The 27993-nt window shown below is 41.6% G+C and overlaps 1 protein-coding gene across 14 annotated transcripts in view; it reads left to right on the top strand.

The window, feature by feature from the left end:
- Positions 1-27993, top strand: part of LOC134340450 (thyroid hormone receptor alpha) — a 534574-nt gene that overhangs the window by 129856 nt on the left and 376725 nt on the right. For 12 of the 14 annotated variants that reach the window (XM_063037698.1, XM_063037699.1, XM_063037702.1 and 9 more), the window contains one exon: positions 18372-18430. The exons of 1 other annotated variant lie outside the window; for it this stretch is intronic. The gene's annotated coding sequence lies outside the window, so the exon portion shown is untranslated. Of the gene's footprint in view, positions 1-18371; positions 18431-23768; positions 23904-27993 lie in introns of all 14 variants that reach the window. One more of the 14 variants, XM_063037707.1, reaches the window with a different exon arrangement.

Below are 27993 nucleotides of genomic sequence, written 5' to 3' on the forward strand. Positions count from 1 at the left end.
GCACGTGATCACCTGAACTGTTATTTTGTTATGTGTCTCTCTTGTAACTGCTTCCTCAAAAACAGGGACTTGGATAACTCAGAAGAAAGTTGGGAAGATATTCTGTTGGCCGCATTTATCTTTTATATTTTATAATGGTAATATTATATTTAATGATTTTATGTGCCTCTCCTGTGACGGCTTCCTCAAAAGCAGGGACTTAAATAATTCAAAGGAAAATGGTAAAATATTATGTTGACCACATTTATCTTTTATACTTAATAATGGTAATTACGATCAAATATCAATTCAATGTGTCATGTTGCCTTAACCTGCTTCAAACCACTGTGTCTGCTATGTTACAAACAGGGTTCCAACCTACATCAAAACAGACCACGTTTCAAGAATAGACAGAATTGGCCCTGCGGCAGCAGAAAAAGGTGTACAAAATCACGGGAAGTGTAGATAAGAGGGAAGCTGTTTCCATTTTGTAGATTACCCAAGGGCCAAGGAAAAAGCATTTTAAATCATAAGCAAAAAATTGCAAAACATTCTTTTACACTAATGGTTATGATCTAGAACTAACTGAGCGAATAGTGGAAGCAGTCAGTTGAGACAACTAAGTAGAAACTGGATCAGCAATTGAAGGAAAATAATTTTCAGAGTCTAAAGGGAAAGAATGAGTGAATGGGTCTGACTGCACTGTTCCACAGAAGGTCAACACAGACTTGATCACCTTAGTGAACACCGCACGCTGGAGGAGCAACACCTCATATTCTGTCTGGGTAGCCTCTAAACTGATGGCATGAACATTGATTTCTCGAACTTCCAATAATTTTTCCCTCTCCTCCTTCCCTCTTCTTTTATTCCCCACTTTACTCCCCTCTTCTCTTCTCCTCGCCTGGCTATCATTCCTTCCCCTGGTGTCCTTCCTCCCATGGTCCACTCTCCTCTCCTCCTTTCCTTTCTCCATGGTCCACTTTCTTCTTCTCCAGCCCTTTACCTTTTCTACCTATCACCTCCCAGCTTGTTACTTCATCCCCCCTCCCCCACCCACCTGGCTTCACCTATCACCTGACAGCTTGTACTCCTAACTGACCCCACCTTCTCATTCTGGCTTCTTCTCCCTTCCTTTCCAGTCTCAATGAAGGGCCTCGGCTGCGAAACTTTGACTTTCCACAGATGCTGCCTGACCTGTTGAGCTCTAGCATTTTGAGTCTGGTGCTCTGGATTTCCAGCATCTGCAATATCCCTTGTTAGGGAGCATCTTCTGTATCAGGTTGTGGTCACCCAGTTAACTCGCTATTAAAGGCATCATAGACACATCTTGTTGATGATCATCATGTAGAACAGGGGTCGCTGACCTTTTTTGCACAGCGGACAATATTCTTGCGGACCGGCCGACGGTGGTGGGAGGGGTGTTCAAGTTTAACAGTGTGTGACAGGGAATGAGGAAAAGTGCAGCTGACTCATATCGTTTCATATCGCCAAATCATATCGTTTCCGCGCAGCCCAGTAGCTCATGCTTTGCGGCCCGGTGGTTGGGGACCACTAATTTAGAGCATAGAAACTAGCACAGGCCCTTCAGCCCACAATGTTGTCCCAACTCTAAGATCAATCTAACCCTTCCTTTGTACATACCCCTCCATTTTTCTATCATTTATGTGCCTATTTAAGAGTTTCCTAAATGCCTGTAATGTATCTATCTCTACCACCATCCCTGGCTGGGTGTTCCATGCACAGAATACTCCTTGTGTAAAGAACTTACCTCTAACAACTTCCCTATACATACCTCCAATCACCAAAACTATGTCCCTTGGTATTAGCCATTTCTGCCCTGGGAAAAAGTCTCTAGCTATCCACTTCATCTGTGCCTCTTATAATCTATGTAATTTCCTTTCTTTGCTTGGATACTGAAACCCTTGTCACTCTGTATCTGTACCTTGTAGAGTGCTGTACATCTTGCCCCTTCAGTTAATGGAGGCTGATTGCTTGAGGCTATTATAGGTGACCAGCATAATTAGTCTGGCACTTTCGGTCCCTGGGGTCCTCTCCTGCACCCAATGATGCTTAAAGTTTAGGCTTTCTTCATTCGGCCCATCGAGTCTGCTCCGCCATTTTATCATGAGCTGATCCATTCTCCCATTTAGTCCCACTCCCCCGCCTTCTCACCATAACCTTTGATGCCCTGTCTACTCAGATACCTATCAATCTCGGCCTTAAATACACCCAATGATTTGGGCTCCACTGCCACCCGTGGCAACAAATTCCAGAGAGTCACCACCCTCTGGCTAAAAAAATTTCTTCTCATCTCTGTTCTGAATGGGCGCCCTTCAATCCTTAAGTCATGCCCTCTTGTACTAGACTCCCCTATCATGGGAAACAACTTTGCCACATCCACTCTGTCCATGCCTTTCAACATTTGAAATGTTTCTATGAGGTCCCCCCTCATTCTTCTGAACTCCGAGGAATACAGTCCAAGAGCGGTCAAACGTTCCTCACATGTTAATCCCCTCATTCCCGGAATCATTCTGGTGAATCTTCTCTGAACCTTCTCCAACGTCAGCACATCCTTTCTTAAATAAGGAGCCCAAAACTGCCCACTGTACTCCAAGTGAGGTCTCACCAGCGCCTTATAGAGCCTCAACATCACATCCCTGCTCCCATACTCTATTCCTCTAGAAATGAATGCCAACATTGCATTCGCCTTCCTCACCACCAACTCAAACTGGAGGTTAACTTTAAGGATATCATGCACGAGGACTCCCAAGTCCCGTTGCATCTCGGAACTTTGAATTCTCTCCCCATTTCAATAATAGTCTGCCCGTTTATTTCTTCTACCGAAGTGCATAACCATATACATTCCAACATTGTATTTCATTTGCCACTTCTTTGCCCATTCTCCCAATTTATCCAAGTCTCTCTGCAGACTCTCTGTTTCCTCAGCACTACCGGCCCCTCCACCTATCTTTGTGTCATCAGCAAACTTAGCCACAAAGCCATCTATTCCATAATCCAAATCGTTAATGTACAACATAAAAAGAAGCGGCCCCAACACGGACCCCTGTGGAACACCACTGGTAACTGGCAGCCAACCAGAATAGGGTCCCTTTATTCCCACTTTATTCCTGCCAATCAGCCAATGCCCTATCCACGTATGTAACTTTCCCGTAATTCCACGGGCTCTTATCTTGTTAAGTCGCCTCATGTGTGGCACCTTGTCAAAGGCCTTCTGAAAATCCAAATATACAACATCCACTGCATCTCCCTTGTCTAGTCTACTTGTAATTTCCTCAAAAAAATGCAATAGGTTTTCAGGCAGGATTTTCCCTTAAGGAAACCATGCTGGGTTCTGCCTATCTTGTCATATGCCTCCAGGTACTCCGTAACCTCATCCTTGACAATCGACTCCAACAACTTCACAACCACCGGTGTTAAGCTAACAGGTCTATAATTTCCTTTTTGCTTTCTTGCCCTCTTCTTAAATAGCGGAGTGACATTTGCAACCTTCCAGTCCTCCGGAACCATGCCAGAATCTATTGACTTTTGAAAGATCATCGCTAATGCTGCCGCAATCTCCACAGCTACTTCCTTCAGAACACGCGGGTGCATTCCATCTGGTCCAGGAGATTTATCTACCCTTAGACTATTCAGGATCCTGAGTACTTTCTCTGTCGTAATTGTGACTGTGCACACTTCTCTCCCCTGACACCCTTGAGTGTCCGGTATACTGCTAATACTTTTCTCAGTGAAGACTGATGCAAAATTCTCATTCAGTTCCTCCGCCATCTCCTTATCTCCCATTACAATTTCTCCAGTATCATTTTCTATCGGTCCTATATCTACTCTCACCTGTCTTTTACTCTTTATATACTTGAAAAAGCTTTTAGTATCCTCTTTGATATTATTTGCTAGCTTCCTTTCATAGTTAATCTTTTCCCTCTTGATGACCTTCTTAGTTTCCTTTTGTAAGCTTTTAAAAACTTCCCAATCCTCTGTCTTCCCACTAATTTTTGCTTCCTTGTATGCCCTCTCCCTTGCCTTAACTTTGGCTTTGATTTCTCTTGTCAGCCACGGTTGCATCCTTTTTCCATTCGAAAATTTCCTCTTTTTTGGACCTTGCACATTCCTCACTTCTCGCATAAACTCCAGCCACTGCTGCTCTGCTGTCTTTCCCGCCAGTGTCCCTTTCCAGTCAACTTTGGCCAGTTCCTCTCTCATGCCACTGTAATTTCCTTTACTCCACTGAAATACCGACACATCAGATTTTGGCTTCTGTTTCTCAAATTTCACAGTGAACTCACTCATGTTATGATCACTGTCTCCTAAGGGTTCCTTCACCTCAATCCCTCTAATCACCTCTGGTTCATTACACAATACCCAATCCAGTACAGCCAATCCCCTAGTGGGCTCAACAACAAGCTGTTCTAAAAAGCCATCTAGTAGACATTCTACAAATTCTCTCTCTTGAGATCCAGTGCCGACCTGATTTTCCCAATCCACTCGCATGTTCAAATCCCCCACAATTATCACAACACTGCCCTTCTGACAAGCCTTTTCTATTTCCTGTTGTAATTTGTAGTCCACATCACTGCAGCTGTTAGGAGGCCTGTCCAAAGAACCAAGATACGAATTTGAGTTCGTTTGTGAGAACTGGGTAAGATAAGTACAATTTAATGTTCATAAATTAATTAGAGTTTGGAATAAAAATTCTTGTATCAGTTATGGTGACTATGAAACAAGTGATTGTCATAAATTATTGATCCAATCTCATCTGCTTCTTGACTGCTCTATGGGGAAGGAAAATTTCCGTTATTACTTGATTTGTCCTGCATTTCATTCTGGAGCCATCAGTATAGCTGTGTCTTGTGTCCTCTGTATTCGCCCAGTAAGCTGCTCAGTTATGAAAATCATTGAACTTTATGGTATAGAAGGAGGGCCATTGTCCCTTCATGCCACCCAATAATGGACCAGGTTAACTTAAACTGTATTTATAAGCTAATGTTAAAGAGACATTTAGGAATGGATGACCACAAGAGCATAATAAATCTCCCTTGAATCACAGTAGATACCATGTTTCATATTTACATCATTTACAAAGATACCCGTTTCTGTTGGTGCCATTTCTGGCTGATATTTCTGACTCAGCAATTGGAATGAATATTAGTAGCTGAGAAATTACAGCAGGCGGGGCAGTGGGAATTAGGATTGAGAACATCAGAACATAATAAAGACAAGAGCTGCAGCAGGCCATTCACCCTTTGGGTCTGCTGTAACATTCAGTAAGATTGTGGTTCATCTTCTACCTCAGCAGTATTTTCCTGCCTCATCCCCATATCCTTTGATTCCTCTTGATATCCAGGGATCTACTAATCTCAGTTTTGAATGACATCACTGACTGAGCCTCCATGGCTTTTGTGTGTAGGGAATTCCAAAGTTTTACCATGCTTTGAGTGAAGAAATTTCCTCTAATTTCAGTCCAAAATAACCTGTCCCTTATGTTAAGACAATGATAGAGAGAAATATCCTCTCTATCAAATCCTTCTCAAACCTAAAGAATTGAGGCTTCTCAATATCTTTTCATGATGGATCTGTTATCCTTGAGACCAGTCTGCTGAAGATGTGCTGTACAACAAGTACATCCTTTTTTTTAGGTAACAGAACCAAAGTTGCTCACAGTTGGGTCACTTTGGCCTTCTATAATCATAACAAGACATCTTTATATCCTATGGCAGCAAAGGCCAGTGTACCTTTTGGCTTCCTAACCATCTGCTGCTCCTCCATGTTAACTTTCAGTGACTTGTGTACACATTCTAAACACTCACCATTTAAAAATTACTCAGCATCTCTGTGCTTTCTATAGAAGTAAGTAACCTGATATTTCCATATTGTATTCTGTCTGGTGTTGATATCTGTTTGCTCAGCGTATCCACTTGAAGTCTCTTGGCGTCCTCATCACCACTCCCATTCCCACTACGTTTTCTATCATCTGTAACCTTGGAAGTATAATGTTTGGTTCCAATCTGTGTGGCAGGCAATTAGTCACAACCTGTTAACTCAAGAAGAACATGTTTATTCCATCTTTTTGTTTTATATCTTCTGACTACCTCTCATTCAATTCACACTAAAGTATTGCCCTGATTTCATGTGTATAATAACTTTGTTCAATAACCTCCAGTTTGGAACCTTATTGGAAGCCTTTTAAAAATCAAAATTAAACTACATTCACTGGTGCCCCCTCATTACTCTAAGTACTTACCCAAGGAACTCTGATAGGTTAGTCAAACATGATTTCCTCTGTTAACTGCATGTTGCCTCTGCTTGATCAAGTTGGTACTTATTACATTGCTAATTTTTCTGCATGAGAACCAAAGCATTCAATATCTCAATTTACAAAATACTGAGATGTGGACGTAGATCATTAAACCCTTGAATTTTACAGTCTTTAGCTTATTAGTGTCTCTAGTAGTATTTATACTACTATGTGTGGGCAAGTGACCAAGTGGTTAAGGCATTCAACTAGTGACCTGAAGGTTGTGAGTTTGAGCCCCAGCCGAGGCAGCGAGTTGTGTCCTTGAGCAAGGCACTTAACCACACATTGTTCTGCGACAACACTGGTGCCAAGCTGTATCACCCCTTGCCCTTCCCTTGGACAACATCGGTGTCATGGAGAGGGGAGACTTGCAGTATGGGCAACTGCCTGTCTTCCATACAACCTTGCTCAGGCCTGCGCTCTGGAGAGGGAAGACTTTCCAGGCGCAGACACATGGTCTCGCAAGACTAACGGATGCCTTAATAATAATAATAATAATATTTGTACTAATTTCTTTGACTTCCTCATTTTCATTGAACCTTGGCTCTCCAATATTTCTGAGAGGTTTTCTTCTGTTGTCTTCCGTGAAGGAAGACAGAAAGCACTTGTTTTCCTTGGCCATTTCTATATTTGGATTATAAGTTCTCCCTTTCCTGTCATTTGCTCTTGCTAGTCTTTTCCTTTTAAATGCTGAAACAAACAATTATCATCTGATTTTAAGAGTGAACATGGAAAGGATGTTTCCTATGATGGTGGAGTCAAGGACCAGAGGGCACAGCCTCAGAATAGAAGGACGTCTCTTTAGAACAGAGTTGCAGAAAAATTTCTTTCGCCAGAGGATGGTCAATCTGTGGAATTCATTGCCACAGCCTGCTGTGGAGGCCAAGTCCTTGGGAATATTTAAAGCGGAGGTTGATAGGTTCATAATTAGTATGAGTGTCAAAGGTTAAGGGGAGAAGGTAGAAGAATGGGGTTGAGAGAGATAATAAATCAACCATGATAGAATGGCGTAACAGACTCGATGGGCCGAATAGGATAATTCTGCACTTATGTCTTATGATCTATATTTCTCACTAGTTTACCGTCACATTCCATTTTACCTTATCAATTTCTTGGTCATCTTTTGATGAGTTCTAAAATACTTTCAATCGACAGACTTTCTGCTTTTTCTGGCAATTTTATAAGCCATTTCCTCAGATGAAATATGATCTTTAATTTTGCCATAGTTGGACCACTTTCAATGTTGTGTCTCTTTCCCTTAAAGGGATACACATGTGGTTCATATGTGCTAAAGTAACCCTGTCCTAAAACTCCTTTTGACTGCTTTGACAGCCAGAAAGCCCTGCTGCTAGGTCGTAGGCTGGCAAAACTTGTGTGAATCATTGAAGTTTTCAAACATTCTGAAATATTACAAAACTAGTATAAATGAAGCAAATACCAAGGTGGACGGCATGTTTGCATATCAGTTAGCATAATGCTTTACTGCCAGTTCAATTCCCAGCACAGTCTGTAAAGAGTTTGTACATTCTCCTCTTCATCGCATAGGTTTCCTCTGGGTGCTCTGGTTTCCTCCCACCTTCCAAAGATGTATAGGATAGTAAGTTGTGGATGTGCAATGATGGCACCGGAATCATGTCCTCAGACATCCTAGCACATCCTCAGACTGTGTTGGTTGTTGACGCAAATGATGCATTTCACTGCATCAATGTGCATGTGACAATTAAAGATAATCTCTAATTCACTTTATCTTTAAAAATAATTAATAATATTAAAATAGTAAAATGTATTATAATAGCTAAGCACCTACAGGTGCATATATTAATATGATATTAAACTAAACCAAAATAGTTTAAAACGAGGAGCTTACCTTTCCCATTGCTTTACATCTGCAGCATATATTCCCATTGAAATCAGTAGGATTGCGAGTCCTTGCTAAGTTTATCATTGCAGAAACTGAGAAGTGACTCCTCTACCTAAGGACAGGGAACCTCGACATGGCTGAGTCCTGTGGCGGAGTGAAATAGCAGGTTCTGAATGCACAGAATTTGAATCTTCCATTCAGGGCAGGAGCGCTTAAGCAGTAACTGGGTCATGGTTAATTACGCTGAAAGCTGTGGGTGCCAGGTCAATTGAATACGTCAAGTTTGAGATTAATAGGTTCTCCTCAATCAAGGTTATTGAGATATTTGGAAGCAAGCCTGGTTCTGAAGTCATGATGTGCTTTGTCATGACAAAATGCCATGAGGGCCCCTATCTCTAGGATATACTCAATGGCTTTAGAAAGTTTGTATCTTGATTTCTTGTTCAGGTCATGTTGCTCAATTAGGTCTCCACTGACCTGGACTTCAGTTGGAAGGCTATCCCTCACTTCATTGATTTTGGATTTGGGAACATCCGGGCTGACCTCTTTGGTGTACAGCCCTCTCACACTTGCTGATAAAGTCGGTGACATTGGTGACATACTTATCTAGGTTGGCTGCTGAGTTCTGAATATGTAAGGAGTCTATTGTATAGAAACTCTTCTATTTTCTCAGACCAGCATTGCGTATCTTTCTGTATCGGATCCTCAAGTTTCAGTTTGTAGGCTGGGTGAAGAAGGAGCACTGCCTAGTGGGCTGATTTACCAAAGAGTGGGCGGGGAATAGATCGGTAGGCATCATACAGCAGCTTGAATTTGCATATTTTGATCGTTGGGCTTCCCTTCTTAATCCAATCTGTGGTTTTGGGAATACTTGCCCCTTGAACTGGGCAGGTTGAATCCTGGTCTCGATTGTGTTAATAGTCAGTCATGAAAAACAGTTTCTACCCTTCCAGGGCCTCATCAGCATGATCAGGCAAAAAAAAAAACCAGGCACATGAAATGAGCTTTTCTTGTGTGTGGATTGAAGCAAAACAAGTTTCGGAATCACAATTTAAGTGTGGGTGGTTGTACAGGTACTGGGTATGCTGCCAACATTGTCTATGCCAAGGTCCACCGGAAAATGCTGTCTGACTGGTTGCATCATTGTCTGGTATGGTGGTGCAGGATCAGAACAAGCTGCAAAGGGTTGTAAACTCAGCCAGCTCCATCATGGGCAATAACCTCCGCACCATCAAGAACATATTCAAAAGGCGATGCCTCAAGAATGTGGCATCCAGCATTAAGGACCCTCATTGTCCAGGTCATGCCCTCTTCTCTACTACCTCACTGTCTTGCTCTCTTTTTGGACTATTTAGTTATTTCTTATGTTTCTTACTGTAATTTATAGTAACTTCTTAATGTATTGCAGAGTACTGCAGCTGCAAAACAATTTCACGACATATGTCAGTGGTAATAAATTTCCTTCTGACTCATAAGGATCAATATTAACATTAATAAATCTAAATAATGAAATAATTTCAGTGAATCATTGAAATGTTCCCACAACCAATGATCTCACTTTAAGGACTCTTTATCTCATTATCTCATGTTCTCATTACTTCTTGCTATTTATGGATATTTATCTTTGCACAGTTTGTTGCCTTGTGCACTCTGGTTGATCTTTCATTGCTCCTGTTTTAGTTACTCTTCTTTAGATTTCTTGACTATGCTCACAGGAAAATGAATCTCAGGGTCGTATATCATACACGTACTTTGATAATAAATTTACTTTGAATTTATTAATGCCATACATGACATTGGCTTGATTCGGTTGGTAATATTCTCTTCTTTGGATCAGAAATGTCGAGTTTAAGCACCAAGAAGGAGGTAGGCCAAACTTTGTTGCCGGACTGAGGTTATGCTGTTACTGTAAGGGGGTGTCATCTTTCCAGTTCAACCAAAATCTTAACTGCTTACTCAAGTGGAAATAAAAATGACAACATGCTATTTCCAAAAGAGCAGGAGAGTCCTCCAGGTATTGTGGCCAAGATCCCCCTCATAGCAAACCATCAAAAAGAGATTATTGGGTCATTTATTCATTTGTGGTTTATGAGACTTTGTCTTGCTATGTTCCGTTTGGCTACTGTATTTGGCTTTATAACAGTAATACATTTCATAGGTAACAGAGTGCTTTGTTAGAACTAAAGATACAATAAAGGGCTATTTAAATATGGAATCTATCTAGCTTTTGACATGCATTTTGAACAATATATCTAAGGAAAGTCATTTGGACCTTTGATGTAGCAATGCATTCATAGCACAATCCATATGGAGATCTTGTGGAATTTGTGGGTGGATTTTAACCCACCAAAGTCTAACAGGTTCAGACATGCTGAGATTTGATAAAGCTGTACAAATTCTTATCATTCCAAACTTGCTCAAATTCATCTATCACTACTGTAGTAGCATGTTTATATGTAGGGAGAGTTCTGTCTGACTCAGCTGGGAATCCTATTAGGATATTAGAATTATTTTTGTTTTATTTTCGAGCCGTACCACCGAGCAACCCACTGATTTAACCCTAGCTTAATCACAGGGCAATTTACAATGACCGATTAACCTACTAAGCGGTACATCTTTAGACTGTGGGAGGAAATTGACATGCACATGGGAAGGTACGTACAAACTTGCTTACAAAGGATGTCAGAATTGAACTCTGAACTCTAACATCCTGAGCTGTAATATCAACACGCAAACTGCTACAGTACCATGGCACCTGATTATTTTATTATTCAGCTATGGCTTCGCTCAGAAGTGGTTGTGGGGAAGAATCAGAGACCTCTGCAAGGTCCACAGGGAATGTCTGTGCCTCCCATTCACAATTATGTAATGATATCAATGTCCAAAACCTTCTCCCCTTTTCCCTCCCACTTCCCCAGTCAAGATTGGTGGCTTCCTGAGCCCATGATTTTTAATCTGCCCGAGTTTACTCCACTAACAGGGGACATGGAGGGAGTGAGGATAAGGGTGAAAGACCAAGTCTGCAAATTAAAATGACCCTGAATGTGTTTAGCATTTTTGCTGAAATGATTCTACTTCTCCTTCCAACCCAGAGCCATTCAGAAACTTCTCGTTAAAGTCCCTGCTTCGTGGAGGCAGACAAACTGTTGGAGGAAAACTATATTCTGCAGCAGTCTTCACTCTATAGTTGTGAAATGATCAAACCTACCTACCAGTCAATCCAACTTGCATCTCTCATGATGAGAGTTGAATGAATAGCCAGGCTAGTGAAAGCCACATTATTGGATGTGCTTACTACTTCCTTCAACACTCAAATTACTGTTTTCTTGCAACGGTGCTGATGGCCATTGCTACCTGCACAGTATGTTAGAAATGGCAGGCAACGTGCATCTGGGATGTATTGTTGTTTTGGAGCTGATGGAGCATTGAATCAATTATTTGTTGAATAATGCAGCATAAATTGGTTTATCAGTCTCCCCTGGCTCATTCAAAGACTCAATCTTCAACCCTTCCTTGCAATTTTTCTCTTATTTAAATACTTGTTAAATTGCCTCAGCCTTCAATCAGCTGAATTGCTGAATCTAAGCCAGTGGATGCTTCAAGCTGATCTTCACTTGCTGGTGAGTGAGGGCTGAGCTTAAGAGCCCAAGCAGATCTAATTCTTCTAATTAGCAGCTCAGTTATTTCTGGTAAAAATGGAAAGATGGACAGTAGAATAGGATGGAAGTCAGGCATCACAGGAAGGTTGTCAATGGTTAGCCAAATCCATGAAGGCAGATTAGTAGGGTGGTCAGGAGAGGGGGAGAGAGGAGGGATATCTCATGATCAAATGGGATGCAGGAAAGACATAGAACTCAGAGACTGTAGGCCTCAGCAACTTTTCTCAGCCTGGCCACTGTTTTTTTTTAATATATTGACATAGCATCATGAAGCACTACGGTACAGAAACAGGTTCTTCAGCCCATCTGGTCTGTGCCCAACTGTAATTCTGCCTAGCCCCATCAACCTACACCTGAACCATAGCCCTCCACACTCCTCCCATCCATGTACCTATCCAAACCTCTTAAATATTGCCATCAAACTTGCGTCCACCACATCTGCTGGCAGCTCGTTCCACACTCTCACCACCTTCTGAGTGAAAAAGATCCCTCCAGGTTCCCCTTAAATATTTCACTAATCTATGAACTCTAGTTCTAGTCTCACCCAACGTCAGTGGAAAAAGTCTGCTTGCATTTATCCCATCTATACCCCTCATAATTATATATACCTCTATCAAATCACCACTCATTCTCCTACACTTCAGTGAGTAACGTCCTAGCCTATTCAACCTTTCTCTGTAACTGAGGTCCTCAAGTCCCAGAACATCCCTGTAAATTTTCTCTGTGCTCTTTCAATCTTATTGCTACCTTTCATACCTTGTTTACTTGGCATTAGGAATCTTGTAAAAGAGCAAGTTAAATGTTCCTTTGTTGTGTTTGAGTCCTCATCCGCCACCATGTTAATGGGGTGAATTAATTGCGCCACACCACTGATCAGGAGTTAAAATTCCAGCCCTGTGAAGCCCCTCTGCTACCTTAGATATTCCCTCCGAACATGACTGGATTGTGTTTACTCATAGACGGATTTCAGAAGGACAACACAAATCCAAAACCCCACTACCAAAAAGGATAGCAGATACATGGAAGTACCATCAATTGCAGATTTCACTCTAGTGGTTAGCATTGTGCTTTACAATGTCAGTGATCAGATGATCAGGGTTCAATTCCTGCCACTGTCTGTAAGTTCTCCCTGTGACCGTGCGGGTTACCTCCAGGTGCTCTGGTTTCTTCCACACTCCAAAAGATACACAAGTTAGGATTAGTAAGTTGTGGGCATGCTGTGCTGCCGCCGTACGCATAGCGATACCTGAGGGCTGCCCCCGGACTGTGTTAGTCAGTGGCGCAAACAACATGTTTCACTGTATGTCTTGACGTGCATGAGGCAAATAAAGCTAATCTCTATCTTTATGGAATATATCTCTTTCCTTCATCGCTACTGGGAACAAGTCAAGGATTTCCCTGCTAATACCTTCTCAAGGGCAATGAACACATCGTTCAGTGGTGTCCACATCATGTAAATGATTAAATAATTGCCTTATAAACTGTTAATGCTCAGTGAATCTGAGGGGAATTTAGATCTAAAATGGGAAGAAGGATTTTAAAAAATGGTATAATAAAATGTACATTAATTGTATATTTTTATATTCTATTTAAGTATTAAGTGGAAGTATGACCGGGTACTGAGGAAAGTTCCAGAAATCAGGATCTGGAACTTTCTGTCTGAAAGTGTCATAGATCCTTTCTGAAGTCTACAATAAATTTGCTAAGTAGCAAAAACCTGGAAGATGCAATTAGTCTGAAATGCTGTTTTCAGCAGAATGACCTCTTCCACTGCTGTGAATTTCTATGAATCTGTACTTTATACCTATCAGAACAAAATTAAACATCAAATATCGACATTTGCTGCGCAGATCCTATCATGAAATGCTTTCAACTGACAAAAGCCTGATAGCTGAGTGATTGTGTGGCTGCCACTCTGGAGAGTTGGCAATTGTTAACATCTATTAAGTCTAAAATTTGGCGAGGTCTTATTTTTTGAGATGATTAAGTCCAATACTTACTATGCCCTCGTCTCATCATTTCTAGTTCAATGATATTTGTGCTGGCTGCAACTTCATGTCATGTCTTAAATGGTCGCAGAATTGAAGTCTTTCCATGGTACTCAAGGAATAAAATTACAATATAAAGTTTTACAATCCATCTGCACATTGCTCGATGAATTTTATGCCGTGTTATGGCTTCCAAGTTCTTATTTTGACTGTTGTCCTGAGGATACTGAGGAGAGTAATGATAAAAATTATTGGAAGTATCAAATTAAATGTAAGTCTCAAACATGAATTAATTTACATATATGAACCAGAAGCACAGATGGGCCCTGAGCTGGCTTTGCCTTTTAATGAAGTCATACTTGGTTTGAAGTCTTGTTCACTTTCCTGTTTGTTCCCCATATACTCTGATTAAACACACATCGCTCAATGGAGTAGAAATTACATTATGTACACAGATATCTGCATACAATCTGTTAGAGGAACTCAGTAGAATGGGGGGGGAGGAAAGAAATTGCTGATGTTTCGGGTCGGAACCCTGCATCAGGACTGAGGATGGAGAGGAAAGATAGCCGATATGGAGAGGAGAAGAGGAATGGCAAGAAAGGATTCTTTGATGATTGGTGGCCAAGAATATCTGCAAACATGATGTTCAATGACATTCGGACAGAAGTTATTACCATACAAACATTAGGTTGCTGAATCAGTGTGGCTAATCTCACTCACCTCAATACTGAACTGATTCCGCAACCTATTTACACAAATTGTCCCTTTTCCCTATTGACATTTGTCAGTCTTTGTTATGTATATTTTTTCATAAGTTCTATTGTATTTCTTTGTTTTCCTGTAAATGTCTGCAAGAAAATGAATCTCAAGGTAGTGTGTGGTACCATATACTCTCAGTGTCCGCATTAATAGGTACACCTATATACCTGCTCGATAATGCAAACATCTAATCAGCCAATCATGTGGCAGAAACTCAATGCTTAAAAACATGCAGACATGGTCAAGAGGTTCAGTTGTTGTTCAGACCAAACATCAGAATAGGGGAAGAAATGTGATCAAGTGACTTTGACTGTGGAACGATTGTTGGTGCCAGATGGTGTGGTATGATTATCTCAAAAATTGTTGATCTCCTGGGATCTTTACACACAACAATCTCTAGAATTTATAGAGAATGGTGTGAAGAACAAAAAACATCCAGTGAGCAGCAATTCTGAGGGCAGAAACAACTTGTTAATGAGAGAGGATAGAGGAGAATGGTCAGACTGGTTCAAGCTGACTGGAAGGTGACAGTAACTCAAATAACCAGGTATTACAACAATAGTGTACAGAAGAGCATCGCTGAACACATAACACATTGAACCTTGCAGTGCATGAGCTACAGCAGCAGAAGACCACAAACGTACACTCAGCGGCCACTTTATTAGGTACAGGATGTGCCTAGTAATGTGGCCAGTGGGTGTACAGTATGTACATTGATAATAAATTTACATTGAACTTTGAACTTTGAGTAACTTTTGAAAGGATTGAATGACTCTTCTCTCCAGAGATATTTATCAGCAATTGGATCTAAAGTAAGTTACTTAATAAAGTAAAATTGTTAACTATAAGTTAGCTATAAACACAAAATTACTTATAAACAATGAAGCGGAATAATTATAAAGGAATTTATCTTTGCATTAGTTTGCTAATCCACAGTCTTATATGCTTCATTTGAATCAAGAGATCTCAAATCCTGTGAGAGATCACTCAAGAGTAGGATATGATAGGTAAATCCTCGTCCAACGCTTCTCCACACGATTATACTTCACTAATGGAACCAAAGAGTGTGAATCTGTGCTCTCAAATCATCAGTAGATCTGGGACTGTTGTTTCTGTACATTGGAAAGTCCTACACTTACCAGATAAAAAGATCAAAAGCTAATTTATTATCAAAGTACGTACAGTATAAGCTACTATAAACTACCTTAAAATTCATTTTCTTGCAGGCATTTACAGAAAAATAAGAAATACCATAGAATTTACAATAAGCTATACATAACAGACAAAAACAGACAGGTAACCAATGTGCAAAAGAAGATAAATTGCAAATAAAAAATAAGACTGAGATCATGAGTTGTAAAGAATTTTTGAAAGGTCTGCAGGTTTTGGAACCTATTCCAAATAGTGGGGATTGAAATTATCTACACCAGATCAGGAGCCTGATGGTTGTAGGGCAACAACCTGGTGGTCTGAGATGTAAAGCTTCTGTACCTCCTGCCCAATGGTAGTAGTACGAATAGAGCATGTCCTGGATGGTAGGGGTCTTTGATGATGGATGTTGCATTCTTGTGGTAGCGTTTTATGTAATTGTATTCATTGGTGGGGAAGACTTCACCAGTGATATGCTGTAGCCTTCTCTGTTCCTGGACATTGGTGTTTCCATACCAGGCTGTGATACAACTATTAAGATACTCTCGAATGTGCCCCTATAGACATTTGTGACAGTTTTTGGTGACATGCCAAATCTACACAAACTTCTGAGTGAGTTGAGGCACAGCCATGCCTTCTTCATGATGACACTTACATGGTGTTAACACCAAGGAATTAAAGACCACTGATCCTCTCCACTTCTGTTCCCCTAATGAGGCTGGCACAAAATTTGACTGGCCTGGAGGAAATATTATAACAGGGACTACATGAGCTATCAAAAAATTAGTTTCCAAAAGAGAAAACTTTTGAAGAATACGTATTTTTTGGAGAACAATTATTGCAACAAAATTAATGCATGAGCAGAAATTATTGGAAATACTCAGCAAGTCAGGCAGCATGAGTGGAGATAATATTGACCTGAAATGTTGAATACAGTAATTTTCTCTCTCCGCAAGTGCTGCCTGACCTACTGAGTATTCCTGGCATTTTCTGGTATTAGAACTAGAACATAGGACAATACAGCGCAGTACAGTTGTGACAACCTTTGAACTACACCAAGATCAATGTAGCTATTCCCGCCCATATAGCTGTCTAGTCCAGATAAACCTCCTCTTATTTCAGATTTTCCAGTGTCTGTAGTATTTCGTTCTCAAGGAATATTTCCCTATAATTTCCTTAAACCTGCAGGGAAATAAAGTGTACTAGCACAAGTGCATTTCTACACTGAAACATTGTGATGCAAAGATTGCTCTGTCTGCTGAGCAAGTCACATAACCTTGCAAAATCTGTAAAGCTCTAATCGAATATGAGATTCTTTATTTTCTACATTATTTACTTAGTACTAATTTTCCTACCCATATACGAGGTTTTTCTTTATATCCTCTGCAGGGACATGTTATTTATCTGTCAGCTCTGAGGACTATTCTTTGTCTATCACCATCATAAGGTCCCCTCACATCCAAGACCTGCCCTCTTCTCATTGTTACCATCAGGGATTAAATTTCTTCAGGCTTCAATGATAACATCATAATCAGCCTGAAGAAATTCAACATTGCATCTAAAGACTGGGAAGACATTGCATTCAATAGGTGCACAGGGAGGAAATCTGTTTCAGTGGTAGCTGAGCTATATGAAAGCAGTTTCCACTGCGTCACAGAGAAAAAGCAGCAGCTGTGAAAGAAGACACTGAACAACCGTAAGACCTAACCACCATTTACTCTTGCCCACACTTGCAGCAGGAGATGTGGATCCCAGGTTGGCCTCTACAGCCACCTGAGAACCCACCAATAGACAACCTCTTAGAGAAACATCATATTCAACTCAAGTGATTGCACTACTGCCAACAGGGAGAATTTAGGAACAGCTTCTTCCCCCCCGCCATCAAATTTCTGAACGGGCCATGAACCCATGAACACTGCCTCACTTTTTGCTCTCTTTTTGCATTACTTGTTTATATCTTTACATATTTCTTATTGTAACTTATAGTACGTTACACTGTACTTCTGTTGTAAAACAACAAATTTCATGACATTTATCAGTGATAATAAAATATAAAGTTAAGTCTTTGTGTGATAAGTTTGCTGAATTCATTTTGAAGTTTTCATGGGATACTGTCTTAAGCTGCCAACACTTCTGACATGTTTTCCATCCACTAACTATAAATCTTTTGAAAATGTTGTGAATAGAAGCTACGATCAATAGATTAATTTGTTTAAATCTTAAGAGGTTTGATTAGCCTGTATTCATTGAAAAATTACAACAAAGCTTTTAAATAAAACTTCTATTTTATTGACTTTATTGACACACTGACTTGGAGTCATTTCGCACAACTGCCTGAATTGATAGATTAAAAATATACTCAGGATTCAGTTATATTGGTTGAAAAGTGCGTAATGAAACGCAAGTCAGAATGACATCCTGAATCATGTGAGGCCCACTCTTCCCTCTTGCAAAGGGTTAGTTCACTGTTGCGTTTAAAAGCAGGGTTCCAAAGGAGAAAGTATTTTTTATGCCACACAGCAAGGCAAGGTATGTTCTACCTTGTGAATGTGAATTACTCGTTACCAGGCAACACATTATGTGGAATCATAAATATCAATGTGTGCAGAGATAGGTACATGTACAAAAGTAGGTTTAAGTTACGTGTTGTTTTATTGCAGGAGGTTACTGTGACAGCTTCTGAAGGGAGAAGGAACACGCAGGAATCTGAAGCCATGAGGTACATTTGGGTTTTCACAAACTCTTTTTTTGTTTTGCTTAAAGAGGACTTGAATGAGAAAAGGGAATTCAAGAGTAGAGACTCCATTTTTCAAAAACGGATACACTCCATTCTATTCTAATTTCTCTTCAGTCCTTAGTTTAACATTTCTTCTGTTCTCTTTCATTCCAGAAGTTTCCGTTTAGTTATTGTTTTGGATCATGAGCATAATGATGTCAATGTTGGGTATGTGAGGATTTGAAATGCCCAATATTGAGCTGCTGTTACATTGAGAGTGATCTGTGTTCATTTCACTCTTCCTGGGAATACAGCAACACATTGCTGAAAACTGTGTTGGTAATCTGGAGGGCTGAGCTCAGAATCAGGAGGTAGTTGTTCAAGTCTAACCATGGCTGATGTGGATTTTAAATCAAATAAATTAAGTTTAAAAAAAACTGGTAAAAACTACTGGATAAGTCCTATGGAAGGAAATCCACTGTCCTTACTCAGTCTGCTTTGTACGCAGCTCCACACCCACTGTATAATGATTTACCAATGAAATGGCCCAAAACAAGCCATCCAGTCACCAGATATGTGTCCGTTTCTTTGGGGTAACTAGGAATGGCAACGGTGCCCACCTCCTCCAAATAAAAACTGATTTTTGCTCAAATGTGTAACTGGAGAGAAGTTTTTGAAATGAAGTGGGGGATATATTGCCTTCACTTTGAGCTGCCGTATTGAGTAGGAGTTGGGGTGGGGAGTGGGAGAGGATCAGGGATGCTATCACTCACTATTTGGCATGATGGGGGCCACTAAATGGAATGGCCCCTTCTCCCCACCCCCCATCCTTTTAAACTCTTTTCCTCACAATCGTGGATTTTAACAATTCTGAATTGTGACGGGTGGTGCGTAACCCAAACTCAGATGAGCACCTCATGGTTAAATTGAAGTTGAGATGCAGGGTCAAAGGGACCCAGTCGATTCTTCAACCAAGTGGTAACATGTACATAGAATATCAAAGGGCAATTTAAGTACAGTATTCCACCATTGAATGAATTGGCTATTTTATTGCCGTTTGTGTGATAAAGAAATAAAATTAGTATATTATAGTGAAGAGTTGGGCATTTCAAATGGAATTAACACAAAAAGACAGCTATACTTCTTTATGTCTTCTGAGATGGGGTCAATGTATTGGGTATATCTTCCAAATGGTCAACAAGTTAATATGTTAACCACAAAAGGAAATTTCACTCCCAGGACAAATAGTTCTGTGCTGTTATCTGATTAGGTAGGTGTCGCATGACTGTATTTATTGTATACTGCCTGGAACTATACCTTGTTATTAAACATGTGTAAGTGTGAAACTCCCAGCACTTCTGTTTGTTAAGTAACTACTTTTCAAAGTTACATGTATATGGAGTGACCCAGTTGCAACCTTTACAGGCAACACACATCAAAGTTGCTGGTGAACGCAGCAGGCCAGGCAGCATCTCTAGGAAGAGGTACAGTCGACGTTTCGGGCCGAGACCCTTCGTCAGGACTAACTGAAGGAAGAGTTAGTAAGAGATTTGAAAGTGGGAGGGGGAGGGGGAGATCCAAAATGATAGGAGAAGACAGGGGGGGGAGGGATGGAGCCAAGAGCTGGACAGGTGATTGGCAAAGGGGATATGAGAGGATCATGGGACAGGAGGCCTGGGGAGAAAGAAAAGGGGGAGGGGGGAACCCAGAGGATGGGCAAGGGGTATATTCAGAGGGACAGAGGGAGAAAAAGGAGAGTGAGAGAAAGAATGTGTGTATAAAAATAAATAACGGGTGGGGTATGAGGGGGAGGTGGGGCATTAGCGGAAGTTAGAGAAGTCGATGTTCATGCCATCAGGTTGGAGGCTACCCAGACGGAATATAAGGTGTTGTTCCTCCAACCTGAGAGTGGCTTCATCTTTACAGTAGAGGAGGCCATGGATAGACATGTCAGAATGGGAATGGGATGTGGAATTAAAATGTGTGGCCACTGGGAGATCCTGCTTTCTCTGGCGGACAGAGAGTAGGTGTTCAGCAAAGCAGTCTCCCAGTCTGCGTTGGGTCTCGCCAATATATAGAAGGCCACATCGGGAGCACCGGACGCAGTATATCACCCCAGCAGACTCACAGGTGAAATGTCACCTCACCTGGAAGGACTGTCTGGGGCCCTGAATGGTGGTAAGAGAGGAAGTGTAAGGGCATGTGTAGCACTTGTTCTGCTTACAAGGATAAGTGCCAGGAGAGAGATCAGTGGAGCTCAGGATGAGGCTTTTCATTTCAGGACGAGGGAGATGTCCTCCTTTTTTAAAGAAAGGGGCTTCCCTTCCTCCACTATCAACTCTGCTCTTAAACACATCTCCCCCATTTCACGCACATCTGCTCTCCTCCATCCTCCCGCCACCCCACTAGGAATAGGGTTCCCCTGGTCCTCACCTATCACCCCACCAGCCTCCGGGTCCAACATATTATTCTCCGTAACTTCCACCACCTCCAACGGGATCCAACCACTAAGCAGATCTTTCCCTCCCCCCCCCGCTTGCCGCAGGGATCGCTCCCTACGCGACTCCCTTGTCCATTCGTCCCCCCCATCCCTCCCCACTGATCTCCCTCCTGGCACTTATCCGTGTAAGCGGAACAAGTGCTACACATGCCCTTACACTTCCTCTCTTACCACCATTCAGGGCCCCAGACAGTCCTTCCAGGTGAGGCGACACTTCACCTGTGAGTCGGCTGGGGTGATATACTGCATCCGGTGCTCCCGATGTGGCCTTCTATATATTGGCGAGACCCGACGCAGACGGGGAGATCATTTCGCTGAACACCTACGCCCTGTCCGCCAGAGAAAGCAGGATCTCCCAGTGGCCACACATTTTAATTCCATGTCCCATTCTCATTCTGATATGTCTATCCACAGCCTCCTCTACTGTCAAGATGCAGCCACACTCAGGTTGGAGGAACAACACCTTATATTCCGTCTGGGTAGCCTCCAACCTGATGATGAACATTGACTTCTCTAACTTCCGCTAATGCCCCACCTCCCCCTCGTACCCCACCTGTTATTTATTTTTATACACACATTCTTTCTCTCTCTCTCCTTTTTCTCCCTCTGTCCCCCTCACTATACCCCTTGCCCATCCTCTGGGTTCCCCCCCCCCCGTCTTTCTTCCCGGGCCTCCTGTCCCATGATCCTCTCATATCCCTTTTGCCAATCACCTGTCCAGCTCTTGGCTCCATCCCTCCCCCTCCTGTCTTCTCCTATCGTTTTGGATCTCCCCCTCCGCCTCCCACTTTCAAATCTCTTACTCACTCTTCCTTCAGTTAGTCCTGACGAAGGGTCTCTGAAACGTCGACTGTACCTCTTCCTAGAGATGCTGCCTGGCTTGCTGCGTTCACCAGCAACTTTGATGTGTGTTGCATGCATTTCCAGCATCTGCAGAATTCCTGTTGTTTGCAACCTTTACAGGGTTCACACACCATATTTCATAAACTACATATGTTAGGTTGAACTGTGGAAGAGATGTTGCAGCAGTGGTTAAATGAACCTTAAATTGGATTTGGAACATACCTTTACTTGGTAAATTATTCTAGAGATCTTTGACTGATGTCCATGGGTCAAGTGCTCCAGCTGATTCTTTTGCCAGTGATATTACACACCAGTCCACATCTAACCCACGCCTACCACACACTTCGTCTCTCCTTCCCTGCTTCCCATGGATGACAACCGAAGCAAGCATATCAAGTGTTGCTCAAGTTGAATTAATTCAGTCCTAACTTCTAACAATACAGAGGAGGATATTCGGCCCATCGATCCACACCAGCTCCAAGAGGTGCAACCCTATTAGACCCATTCCTCTCACCATAATTCCTTGCCACTTTGTCTCTTTCACACACATCCATCAGTTTCCCTTTGATTGTTTTTGACATCAGTGCCCATTCAGGGATAACCTACTGATCTGCTTGACTTTGGGATGGAACTGAGGATCCTGGAACAGTGAGGCCACACTAACTGCTGTAGACGTGCGATAAGAAATTAGAAAAATAATCAACTATCCTTTTAATTGCTGCCACTGTACGTGGTGTCTAATTCCCTTATGATAGTGTGACAAGAAGGGCTTCACTTGTGCTCCCAGTAATATCGTGATGAACATAATGCATGGTAAAACCTGCAACAGATTTCAGATAATACATTCATTTTGTTAGTTTAGCGTATACCTCCTGTTGCAACATGTTGCTCTTGTCTGAGTTCAGAGCTTCAATGCACCCTCATTACTCTTTGGTACAATTAGACTGAACAAAGTCTGCAGCGTGCTTTTGCTTTCTGTATTTATCGAAGCGCATCAAGCCAAATTGCTTTCTGTTGGCTTACTCTTTCCGTGTGCTATATGTTCATGTCTTCATGGCGTTGTATAGAGGGGACTTGGTTGAGTCTCAGCTGCTGTCATTCTCCAGCCATACCTTCTATCTCCTCATGAGGCATTCTGCGTGATGTAGCAAGATTAACCAAAAAGACAGGAGCTGTAACATTTTCAAATAAAGAGGGGTGCTGTCCATCCTTACTGTCTGCCATTCACTGAGAATCAACAAACCTTATGAAAATATCTACTTAAAGAGGGTGTTTGGGAGCTGCTGGACACCTGTGGGATGACAATATCTTTCTATTCTTTGAAAACATGAATGCCCAGGCTAGGTAAGGACACCATGTACATATGGAAAAGAAATGTTCTGGCAATTGACTTGATGAAAGGATATTTTGTTTTCTGATTTTTGATGATCAATTTCTTTGACAGGAATTTTTGCTGTTATGTTCTCTGCAGAAGGCGTATGAACAGAGGTATAAAGCAGCTGAGATTTGACCAGGGCAGCTCTGCACCCAGCACACCATGTACATCGATTTATACAGTGCCTTTCAGCAGCTGGGGGATTTCTAGTGCTCTACAGCTAGTGATATATTTTAGATTGGCAATCACTATCAAGCCATCCGGCACAGTGAGGGGCTCTTCACTCCCACCAGTTCATGCCAAAATGTAGCACTTGTTGGTTGGCATGGTAGCATAGCGATTTGTGCAATGCGCTAAAGTAGCCTGCTGTAGGATCGAGGTTCAATTCTTGCCACTGTCTGTACGGAGTTTGTACATTCTCCCTCTGACCACGTGGGTTTTCTCCGGCTACTCCAGTTTCCTCCCACTTTCCAAAGACGTATGGGTTAGAGTTAGTGAGTTGTGGCCATGCTGGAAATATGGCTACACTAACAGGCTGACAAATTTCGCTGTATGTTTCAATGTACATGTAACAAATAAAGCTCATCTTTAATCTTTGAATATATGAACTGATTTGTTTGCAGCAAGATGCTACAATAAGGCCAACATTCAAATATTCTGTGGCAAATGGTATCTTCAGCCAATTGTTGCTGCTGGATTTGCACTGTACAGCAGGGTTATTGGGGGACCTGACTTTGACGTCCCCTTTCCTGGCTAACGTGAGTATTATCTTTGTCTCTGCTCTCAGCCAACGTGGAGTTTCATGTGCAGGGTAGACTCCATTTCCCCACTCACATAGTTACCATGGTAGACTCCTGCCAGCTACAAATGGACTTGGGGAGCCATCAGAAAGTCAAATTATCTTAAAATGTTTTGAAAGGCTAACCAAAAATATTTACACATCCTGTCTTCGCTTCAAAGTATACCAGGGTTCATTGGGATGCACTGTTCCATTAATCGTTCTGTTTTCAGTGATTCCATCAGCTGGGACGCAGTACCTTTGTTAAAACAAACCAGGACATTGGGATTTAGCCAGAGCATCTCTCAGTATTGTAGTGATTAGTGTAATGGTAGTAGAGCACCAGCAACCTGGGTTCAAATCTCGACGCTGTCTGTAAGGAGTTGGTACGTTCCCCACGTGACCACGTGGGTTTCCGCCAGATGCTCCAGTTTCCTCACACAGCCCAATAATATACGGGTTAGTAGGTTAATTGGTCACATGGGTTTAATGGGTGGCATGGGCTTGTTGGACTGGAAGGGCCTGTTGCTGTGCTGTGTCTCTAAATAAATAAAAAATAAAGTGATTCAGATGCCAGTCCTGGTGCCCCTCGTGCCCACCACTTCCAACTAGGCCCAGAACTCAGCCTGACGTTTCTGCTTCAGTGTGTGAATTCCAGCAGGATTTGTTCACTTTCTGCATTTCCTCATGCAGCTCTCCATTTGCTTCCTCCTTTTCCATGCATTCTTTTTCTCGGCATTTCAGCATGAGATTAACAGTTTGTCTTGTTCTTTGCTCTGGATTTGAGGGGGCTGGGGTTGGGGTGTGTGCTGTCAGCCGGGGAGGTGATATGTGGAAGTGGGTTAGTGAATCTGGATTCAGTGGAGGCTGATTTTATAATCGGTAAAGCAGTCGACTTCCAGCTCCCCGCAGCTGCGGTGGAGGGCCTCTTCCTTGGAACAGTTCATTGTGTCTGAATCCTATGCCAAAACCAAGCAGAGCCGTGGCTATGGGTGGATCAGTCAACTCAATAGTAGTATTCATCTGCAGAAAAAATAATCAGATTGTTGTTCTTTACAGTCGCTAACTGAGGTACACAGGGGTTTCGAACAGCATGCCTCCATGGGTTTATCTTTAGGGTCTTAACGTTAAACTTAAGTGTAAGTGAGAAGTGACTCGAAAGGAAACTTAAAAAAATGTTTTAGCTCAGGAATGTCAAATTGTCTGATTTCATGGATCACAGATTTGTACTGTGAAGATAAGTGCTGGATTAAACATAACATGATTATTCCTATTAATCTGTGTTTATACCATTTATCCAAATTGATCAAGTACCAGAGACACAAGAAACTACGGGTGCTGGAATCTGGAGCAACAAACACTCTGCTGGAGGAACTCAGTGGATCGAGCAGCATCTGTGAGAGGAAAGGAATTGTCAATTGTCAGGACTGATGCAGGGCCTCGATCTGAATCACTGACAATTACTTTTGACATACAAATATTACTTGACATGCTGATTTCCTCCAGCAGATTGTTTGTTGATCAAGTATATCTTACATCTTTCACCCAAGTGTTAAACTAAAGCACCTACTTACCCTCCAAGCGAGTTTAAAAGTCACATGACACTAGTTCTGATGAAAGGTCTCAGCCCAAAATGTTGACCATTTGTTCCCCTCCATAGATGTTACTTGACCTGCTGAGTTCCTTCAGCATTTTATGTGTGAGGGGAAACATGATCTGATTGAAGCCTCACTGTTTTTTTCAGATTCTTTTTTTGGGATGTGAAAATCCCTGGGAAGGCCAGTATTTATTGTTAGTTAGAGCTTTCCATGTACTCACAAAGCATTTAAAATTAAAGTAAGAGGAATGTGCTCTATATGGAATATTAATGTAAATACAAACTGAGTTACTGTGAATCCGAAAGGCTACATAATGAAGACTATGCCAAGGATTACAGCATAGAAGCCAATAAATTATAAGGACCTACTTTTCCAACATTACCATTTGACCAAATGGAAGAATTATTAAGAAAATTCATTGTTTACTTTCGTAATGCATCTTCTCATTTATCACTAGTCTAAATAAATATATTTCTTGAGATATATGTTTTAATACACCTCAGTTGCACAGTTATTGATGTTACCGTTGAAACAATTTTTTAAAATCTTATTTTAGAGGTACATCGTTTAACAGGCCCTTTCAGTCCAACGAGCCGCACCACCCAGCAACACACCTATTTACCACAAGCCTAATCACATGACAGCTTACAATGACCAATTAGCTTACTGGTATGTCTTTAGATTGTGGGAGGAAACTGAAGTATCCGCAGGAAATGCACATGGGTCATGGGGTGAATGTACAAATTCCTCAGAGGTGATGCCAGAATTGAACTCTGATGTAATAGCGCCGCACTAACCGCCGCGCTACCGTGGCACAACAAATAAAAGAAAAACTTAGGTGAAAATTTGGAAGCGTTCAAGCATAACATCTTGAGGGAGAAAAAGAGTTAACGCAACATGGACTTCAGACCCAGGAATTTCATCAGTGCAAATAAAAAAAGTAGCAATTAACTTAATGCATTTAATTCGCTCATATCTTTGGAATTAAGTGTATATTTACTTTATGCAGTTAATAAACTGAGTGAGAAAATTTCACTTTAATACTGATTATATAGAAAGATAAAGTCACGGTCAAATAATTTCAATATTGTGGGTTTATTCCAAGCAACTCAAGACTGTTCCATAATCCCCTGTGAAAGATGTTACCTGGAAACCTATAGTTCCTCGGCAATTAGATATGAAAGGAAGTGAGTAAGGTAGAAATTAAATTGCAAATCTCCATGTTTTCATAACTATGCAACCCAGATCCAGTAGAAAATAAAATAAGTTGGTAAATTGGTTTATTATTGTTGCATGTACTGAGTTAGAATGAGACAATTTGTTTTGCATGCAATCCGCGTGGATCATTTTGTCACATCTGTACATCAAGATAGTACAAGGAATAGTAATAACAATACAGAATAAAGTGTTACAGTTCTGTAGAAAGTGCAGTTCAGCTAGACAGTAAGGTGCAAAGCCAGGATGAGGTAGATTGTGAGGTGAAGAGTCTATTTATCGTACAAGAGGACTATTTAATAGTCATATATTAGTGGAATAGAAGTTTTCCTTGAGCCTGGTGGTACATGCTTTCAGACTTTTGTGTCTTCTGCCTGATGCTGGAGAATGGGGTACAGCAGAAGGGAGATATAGGGTGGGAGTGGTCTTTGATTATTTTGGCTGCTTTACTGAGGCCACGAGTAGCATAGACAGAGTCCATGGAGGGGAGGCTATTTGTTGTGAGCTGAGCAAAATATGAATGTAAGTGAGGGATCTGCCGCAAAAATTGTGTATTTTTGCTATATTAGTCTCAATTCTGTGGCCTCAGATATGCGCAGTGGCGTGCAATAAAACATTTCTGGGTGCCCCTTATGGGGTTTTTATTCATGTCTCAGTTACCCATGCGTTCCACAAGCACCTCCTGCAGAAGCAGGAGACGTAGAGCTTAATGACATGAAGTCATGGCAACAACCTTTCCCTCAATATCAGCAAATCAAAAGAGCTAGTCATTAACTTCAAAAAGGGGGAAGTGCACATGCTCCCATCTGCATCAACGGTGTTGAGATTGAGAGGGTGGAGAGCTTCAAATTCCTTGGTGTGAACATCACCCATGGCCCGACCTGGTCCAACCACAGTGATATCATGGCCAAAAAAGCTCACCAATGCCTTTACTTCCTCAGGAGGCTAAATAAATTCGTCATGTCCTCCTGGAATCTGACTAATTATTATTGGTGCACCATAGAAAGCATTCTGTCTGGATGCATAACAGCTGGGTATGGTCACTGCTCTGCACAAGACCACATGAAACTGCAGAGAGTTGTGGCCAGAGCTCAGCACATCACAGGAACCAGCCTCCCCTCCGTGGACTCTGTCTACACTTCTCACTGCCTCAGTAAAACAGCCAGCAGAATCAAAGATCCCACCCACCCTAGACAATCTCTCTTCATACTGTCCCCTCTGGCAGAAGATGCAAAAGCCTGAAAGCACAGATCACCA

The sequence above is a fragment of the Mobula hypostoma genome, chromosome X1 (assembly GCF_963921235.1).
Source record: "Mobula hypostoma chromosome X1, sMobHyp1.1, whole genome shotgun sequence".
Taxonomy (NCBI): domain Eukaryota; kingdom Metazoa; phylum Chordata; class Chondrichthyes; order Myliobatiformes; family Myliobatidae; genus Mobula; species Mobula hypostoma.